Source organism: Melanerpes formicivorus, unplaced genomic scaffold (assembly GCF_026170545.1).
Source record: "Melanerpes formicivorus ecotype bairdi unplaced genomic scaffold, bMelFor1.0.p_v2 SCAF_54, whole genome shotgun sequence".
Taxonomy (NCBI): Eukaryota; Metazoa; Chordata; class Aves; order Piciformes; family Picidae; genus Melanerpes; species Melanerpes formicivorus.
Window position 1 is genome coordinate 4,125,799 of NW_027142406.1, and position 7,861 is coordinate 4,133,659.

Genomic DNA, 7,861 nt, shown 5'->3' on the forward strand with positions numbered 1-7,861 from the left:
AGTCCAAGCCCCCTGCCAGAGCAGGACCATAGAATCCAGCACAGGTCACACAGGAACTCATCCAGACAGGGTGGTTTGAAAGGCTCCGGAGAAGGAGACTCCACAACCTCTCTGGGCAGCCTGCTCCAGGGCTCTGGCACCCTCACTGCAAAGAAGTTTCTCCTCATCTTGAGCTGAAACCTTCTCTGTTCAAGTTTGTCTCCATTGCTCCTTGGCTTATTCCTGTGCACCACCCAAAAGAGCTTGGCCCCCTCCACTTGACCCCCAGCCCTCAGCTATTGATAGACATTGATCAGATCCCCCCTCAGCCTTCTCTTCTCCAGACTCAACAGCCCCAGGGCTCTCAGTCTCTCTTCACAGGGGAGATGCTCAAGTCCCCTAAGCATCCTCCTGGCTCTCCCTTGGCCTCTCTCCAGCAGGCCTCTGTCTCTCCTGAACTGGGGAGCCCAAAACTGGACACAGTATTCCAGGTGTCAGCAGGGCAGAGCAGAGTGGGAGCAGAACCTCCCCAGCCCTGCTGGCCACACTTTTCTTGCTGCCCCCCAGGATCCCATTGGCTCTCTTGGCCACAAGGGCACATTGCTGTCCCCTGCAGAACTTGCTGCCCACCAGCACTCCAAGGTCTTTCTCCATGGAGCTGCTTTCCAGCAGGGCAGCCTCTAACCTGTCCTGGTGCCTGCTGTTATTCCTCTCCAGATGCAGGACCCTGCACTTGTCCTTGTTGATCTTCATGAGGTTTGCCTGCAGGCAGCTCTGGTGTCAGCCAGCCCCCCTCCAGTTTGCTATCCTCAGCGAACTCGCTGAGGCTTACACTCCAAGTGATTTATTGCTGTGCATTACTTCTCCAGCCCTTCACAATGGAGCAATCACTTTTTTTAGATGTAATTTCCCCCCCCGCCCCCCCAGAAAAAAATTAAGCACAGAAACCATGAAAAACATCGCCAGAGAACACAGCTTTTAGCTCTGCTGAAAAAATGGTGACCAAAATGCTTTCAGCAGGACCTGGACCAAACTGCTCTCTGTCAATAGGTGCCGAGCATGGCCTACAATTAGCAGCTGCTTGAGGTGTTGCATCAGGTCAGAAGCTGTTGGTAATGTTTATTCAAGCACAGATAAAGCCACAGGGATTCTGCAGTGCAGCAGAAGTAACAGGATGGCTGAATATAAATGCAGTTTTCTGTCCTGCTATAAATAACAGCAGGAGGGCACAAGCAACAGTCGATGCTGGGAACCCAGACCCAGAGCAGCCCGGTGTGGTGGGTTGGGATTTCCCCCCAACACTGACTTTGCTAGACCAGCAAATGAAAGCTGTATTTACAAGCAGAAAGCACTGATTAGGCCACACCTTGAGTCCTGTGTCCAGTTCTGGGCCCCTCAGTTTAAGAAGGACATTTAGACACTTGAAGGTGTCCAGAGAAGGGCAACAAGGCTGGGGAGAGGCCTTGAACACAAGCCCTATGAGGAGAGGCTGAGGGAGCTGGGGTTGCTTAGCCTGGAGAAGAGGAGGCTCAGGGGAGACCTTCTTGCTGTCTACAACTCCCTGAAGGGAGGTTGTAGTCAGATGGGGGTTGGTCTCTTCTGCCAGGCAAGCAGCACCAGAACAAGAGGACACAGTCTCAAGCTGTGCCAGGGGAGGTTTAGGCTGGAGGTGAGGAAGAAATTCTTCCCAGCAAGAGAGCTTGGCCATTGGAATGTGCTGCCCAGGGAGGTGGTGGAGTCCCCATCCCTGGAGGTGTGCAGGAAGAGCCTGGCTGAGGCCCTTGGTGCCATGGTTTAGTTGATGGGTGATAGGTTGGACTTGATGATCTCTGAGGTCCTTTCCAACCTGGTTAATTCCATTCTCTTCTAAGTGCTTCCTGAGCAGTTGGTACCTGCTTCTGCTGACAATCAGCAGAGAGGAGTTATGATGCCATCACCAAATCCTTTTAGCACCAGAGTAGCAATAGTAAGTAATGCATTGCAGGCAGCCTTAGACCTTACTCTCCCAATGATCTCAGTTTCACTTCCCATGTTCATGCATGGAGCTGGAGAAACAATTTGTGTGTCTTCTGTGGGCTCATCATCACTGTGATGCTCTTGACATGGTTCTCCCCCTCTGCTCTGCTGTGATAAGACCCCACCTGGAGTGCTGTGTCCAGTTCTGGAGCCCCTATTACAGGAAGGATGTGGAGGTGCTGGAAGGTGTCCAGAGAAGGGCCATGAGGATGAGCAGAGGGCTGGAGCTGCTCTGCTGTGAGGACAGACTGAGGGAGTTGGGGCTGTTCAGGCTGGAGAAGAGAAGGCTTTGAGGAGACCTAATTGTGGCTTTCCAGTATGTGAAGGGGGCTACAAGAAAGCTGGGGAGGGACTTCTGAGGGTGTCAGGCAGTGATAGGACTGGGGGAGGATGCAGCAAAACTAGGAGTAGATTCAGATTGGATGTTAGGAAGAAGTTGTTCCCCATGAGGGTGGTGAGAGACTGGCACAGGTTGCCCAGGGAGGTGGTGGAAGCCTCATCCCTGGAGGTTTTTGCAGCCAGGCTGGATGTGGCTGTGAGCAACCTGCTGTAGTGTGAGGTGTCCCTGCCCATGGCAGGGGGATTGGAACTGGCTGATCCTTGAGGTCCCTTCCAAGCCTGACAATTCTATGCAGCAGAGTATTAGAAGGGATGTTTGTAAAAGCAGCAATAGAGCTTGGATACAGAGATCAGAAACTGTCAGCATTTAGCTGTTTTGAGAACAACTAAATGGACAGAAGCCAGCCTGCCTGTGGCCACTTAGGTTTGAATCCTTCCCTACCATTAAAATATCCAACTTTTTTTTTTTCCCATTTCCCCTAAAAAAGGAAGCAACCTTTCCAGTTTTGACACAGGCACTTGTCTTGACTGGCTACCCAAAATGCTTCTCCCTTCTAGGCAACACTTCAGTCCTGAGCAGTTTGCATTATAAAATGCTATTTATTAGGAGTGGAAAGATACAAAATCTCCTGAAGAGCTGAGTGGTCAATGCTAATGGAGGGATAAATGAACAGCTGATGAAGAAGTCCTTCAGCAGCTAAGCTGCTTCAGCAGCCCTCCATAAATTTTCCCCATTACCACGTTTAAAAAGCCATTTAAAGTAATTGTTGGAAGTCACTGAGTGCTGATAGCTCTGCTTTATGAATGTGGACTAATGGAGTAAAGTGATAATTATTTAGCTGCTGCTGCATCTTAATTCAATCATGGCAGGGCTGTTACAGTACATTGTGGCCAGAGAAGGGCAACAAAGCTGGGGAGGGGTCTGGAGCACAGACCTGTGAGGAGAGGCTGAGGGAGCTGGGGTTGCTCTCTCCAACTCCCTGAAGGGAGGTTGTAGCCAGGTGGGGGTTGGTCTCTTCTCCCAGGCAAGCAGCACCAGAACAAGAGGACACAGTCTCAAGCTGTGCAGGGGGAGGTTTAGGCTGGAGGTGAGGAAGAAGTTCTTCCCAGCAAGAGAGATTGGCCATTGGAATGTGCTGCCCAGGGAGGTGGTGGAGTCACCATCCCTGGAGGTGTTTAAGAAGAGCCTGGCTGAGGCACTTGGTGCCATGGTTTAGTTGATTAGATGGTGTTGGGTGATAGGTTAGACTGGATGATCTCTGAGGTCTAATAGACGTTGTAGGACCTCGCTAGATTGGGTGAGAGCAGGCAGAAACAGTGCTAAAGGCTGCAGGCACTTCTGTGATAGGAAACATTCCTGCAGAGTCTGATTTTTCAGGTGGTGTCACTGTGAAAAGGGAGCAGAGGGCGACTGTCATCAGAGCCACCCATCACAGAATCAGAATGTTAGAGGTTGGAAGGGACCTCCAGAGAAGATGGAGAAAAGCAATTCTGCCTGGCTCAGAGGTGGCAGAAAACAAAGGTAAAACCAGGCCAGCCAAACCCAGCCTCTGAAACCTGCCTTCTGCAAAGGATCTCTCCAGTAACTGGTACTAGGAATACAAATTAGGTGGGGAAAAAACCCCAACTCCCCCCCCCCCATCCAACCATCACAACCACCAAAAGAAAAACAAAGCAACAACAACAAACCACTAACCCCCCCCAAAGAGATGAAATGTTCCAGCTGGCTGGAGCCACATCGAGTGAGACACTTCCATTTCAGCACTACAGTCAGGCCCCAATCCTTGGGTTATTTAGGGACATTTGGGACTCCAGAGTGGCTCTTTGACATCTTGATGGTTGCTAGTTGAAGTGCTGTGCTGCCACCAAGCAGAGTCACACTGCTTTGCCAGCTGCCTTCTCCAGCCAGGGAGAAGAAATGTCTGTGGCAATTCCCAGTTTCAGGAGTGATGTGCTCAGAGATGTGTTAACATCCAACCTCTTCCCCACTCAGGCAGTTTTCTTACTTCCATTAGTCGAGCTCAGACCTGGAACAAACATAGAATAAGCTGAGATTCCACATGACTTGTGCCACAGACTGGATTGTAAAGAATCTGGGGGATGAGTGGCTGGAGAGCAGCCTGGCAGAGAGGGACCTGGCAGTGCTGGGGGACAACAGCTGAACAGGAGCCAGCAGTGTGCCCAGGGGGCACAGAAGGCCAATGGCATCTTGGCTTGGATCAGGAATAGAGTGGCCAGCAGGGCTAGGGATGGAATTCTGCCCTGTGGTGGGCACTGGGGAGGCCTCACCTGGAGCACTGTGTGCAGCTCTGGGCCCTCCCTGCCAGAGAGATCTTGAGGTGCTGGAGCAGGTCCAGAGGAGAGCAACCAGCCTGGGGAAGGGACTGGAGGGAAAGTGCTGAGGAGAGGCTGAGGGAGCTGGGGGTGTTCAGCCTGGAGAAGAGGAGACTCAGGGGGGACCTTATCACACTCTACAAGTACCTGAAGGGAAGTTGCAGTCAGGTGGGGGTCAGGCTCTTGTGCCAGGCAGCTTGTGACAAGAGGAGAGGGCATGGCCTGAAGCTGTGCCAGGGGAGGGTTAGGTTGGATGTTAGGAAGCACTTCCTGATGGAAAGGGGAATGAGAGACTGGCACAGGTTGCCCAGGGAGGTGGTGGAAGCCTCATCCCTGGAGGTTTTGAAGGCCAGGCTGGATGTGGCTGTGAGCAACCTGCTGTAGTGTGAGGTGTCCCTGCCCATGGCAGGGGGGTTGGAACTGGCTAATCCTTGAGGTCCCTTCCAACCCTGACAATTCTGTGATTCTAAAGGTATTTTCCTCCTTCTCTTTTTCAGCTTTGCTTTGCAGCTTGTTTGTTGTTTGGTTTGGTTGGGATTCTTCTGGGAGTTTGTTTGTTTGTTTTATCTTGGGGTTTGTTTCTCTGTGTGTGGGTGTGTTCCTTTTGGTGGAGATTAAAAATATGCAACACAAAGGATCTGTTGATCCTCCAGACTAAAACACCTCAGAGTTCTGTTGCTCCCTGGAAGCAGTTCCTGAACTCTCTTTGCCTGCCAGTGCCAGTAGATTTTTTTCCAGAGCCCATAATCAGGAGATGTCAGTGCTGCTAAATTGGGGGGACCATACATTTTCAAACATTTCCATAACATGATTTTAGCAGGCCTTACAAAGGTCAGGCATGCACTGTAAATAAATCCCCATCTTGCAGCCATATTCCTCTTTAGCTGAAGAGTAAATGATCATGGAGATAAGCAGGCAAGCAGTTACAGGATACAGAATTAACCAGGTGGGAAAAGACCTCAGAGATCATCCAGTCCAGCCTATCACCCAACACCATCTCAGCAACTAAACCATGGCACCAAGTGCCTCATCCTGTCTCTTCTTCAACACCTCCAGGGATGGTGACTCCACCACCTCCCTGGGCAGCACATTCCAATGGCCAATCTCTCTTGCTGGGAAGAATGTCTTCCTCACTTCCAGCCTAAACCTCCCCTGGCACAGCTTGAGACTGTGTCCTCTTGTTCTGGTGCTGCTTGCCTGGGAGAAGAGATCAACCCCCACCTGGCTACAACCTCCCTGCAGGGAGTTGTAGAGAGCAAGAAGGTCTCCCCTGAGCCTCCTCTCCAAACCCAGCTCCCTCAGCCTCTCCTCACAGGGCTGTGCTCCAGACCCCTCCCCAGCTTTGTTGCCCTTCTCTGGACACCTTCCAGCATCTCAACATCTTTCCTAACCTGAGGAGCCCAGAACTGGACACAGGACTCAAGGTATGGCCTAACCAGTGCTGAGCACAGGGCAGAATGACCTCCCTGCTCCTGCTGGTCACACTGTTCCTGATGCAGAGCAGGATGCCATTGGACCTGGGCACACTGCTGGTTCATGTTCATGTCAACCAGTACCCCCAGGTCCCCTCCTGACTTACTTTTCTGTTTTGTCATGGCCCTGTATTTTGCCAGCTAAAGACTTGGTCCTCCCTGAAAAAAGATAAGGAGATCCTATTGAGTATGAAATTCCTCTGCTGTACAAAGGAGTGTGAAAGATGCTTAGATCAAATGAAGGTCATACAGTTAGGTGTCCTCCTTTCTGTGACTTTCAGGGCTCTTTGGCACCGTGTTAGCAGACATGTAAGGAGCTGGGGATGGACTTTTGAGGGTGTCAGGGAGTTATAGGACTGGGGGGAAATGGAGCAAAGCTAGAAATGGGGAGATTCAGATCGGATGTTAGGAAGAAGTTGTTCCCCATGAGGGTGGTGAGAGCCTGGCACAGGTTGCCCAGGGAGGTGGTGGAAGCCTCATCCCTGGAGGTGTTTGCAGCCAGGCTGGATGTGGCTGTGAGCAACCTGCTGTAGGGTGAGGTGTCCCTGTCCTAAGCAAAGGGATAAAGACCTGGGAGTGCTGGTGGACAACAAGTTCTGCATGGGACAGCAATGTGCCCTGGGGGCCAAGAAGGCCAAAGGGATCCTGGGGTGCATGCAGAGGAGTGTGTCCAGCAGATCCAGGGAGGTTCTCCTCCCCCTCTACTCTGCCCTTCTGAGACCTCACCTGGAATATTTCATCCAGTGCTGGGCTCCCCAGTTCAAGAGAGACAGGGACAGACTAGAGAGAGACCAAGGGAAGGCTACAAGGATGCTGAAGGGACTGGAGCACTGCCCTATGAGGAGAGACTGATAGGCCTGGGGCTGTTTAGCCTGGAGATCAATGTCTATCAATATCTGAGGGGTGGGGGTCAGGAAAGAAGGGGCAGGGACAGCCTCTCCTCACTGTGCCCTGGGATAGGACAAGGGGCAATGGATGGAAACTCCAACACAGGAAGTTCCACCTCAACATGAGGAAGAACTTCTTTAATGTAAGGTTCCCAGAGCCCTGGAGGAGGCTGCCCAGGGAGGTTGTGGAGTCTCCCTCTCTGGAGGCTTTCCACCTGGATGCATTCCTGTGAGGACTACCCTGGGTGATGCTGCTTTGGCAGGGGGCTTGGGCTGGATGATCTCTTGAGGTCCCTTCCAACCTCTAACATTTTGTGATATTTCCATGGCACTTCCTCTGCCTCAGCTTCCACCACTGCCCCTTGTGCTGGCATTGGGCATCCCCCAGCAGAGCCTGGCTCCAGCCTCTGGGCACTCACCCTGCACATCCCTGTGGATGCCAGCACATCTCAGCATAAAAGCCAGGGCCTGGCTGCCATGGTGGGTAGGAACATACTGCCCTTGATGTTTTGTTTGACCCAGGCTCTGTGCCAAGTGAAAATGGGCTCCTGGTGAGGGCAGCACATAGATCACTAGATGCAGCAGAACCCCAGGAGGGAAATTGCCATGGATGGTGCCAGCCAGCTCTGTCCCAGGGCCAGAGTTGTTTCTCTCCTGGGGTGTCTGGTTCAGCTGCATAAGATCCTGCTCAGCTGGTGACCACCTGGTCTGGGGAGCAGCCCAGAAACTCAGCTGAGCCCTGCTGGGCCAAGAGCTGCAGCAGCAGGGGGGAAGCCTGATGAAGTTGGGTTTCCACAAATAGATAATAAATCTGATGAGGGGCAACTGACGGAG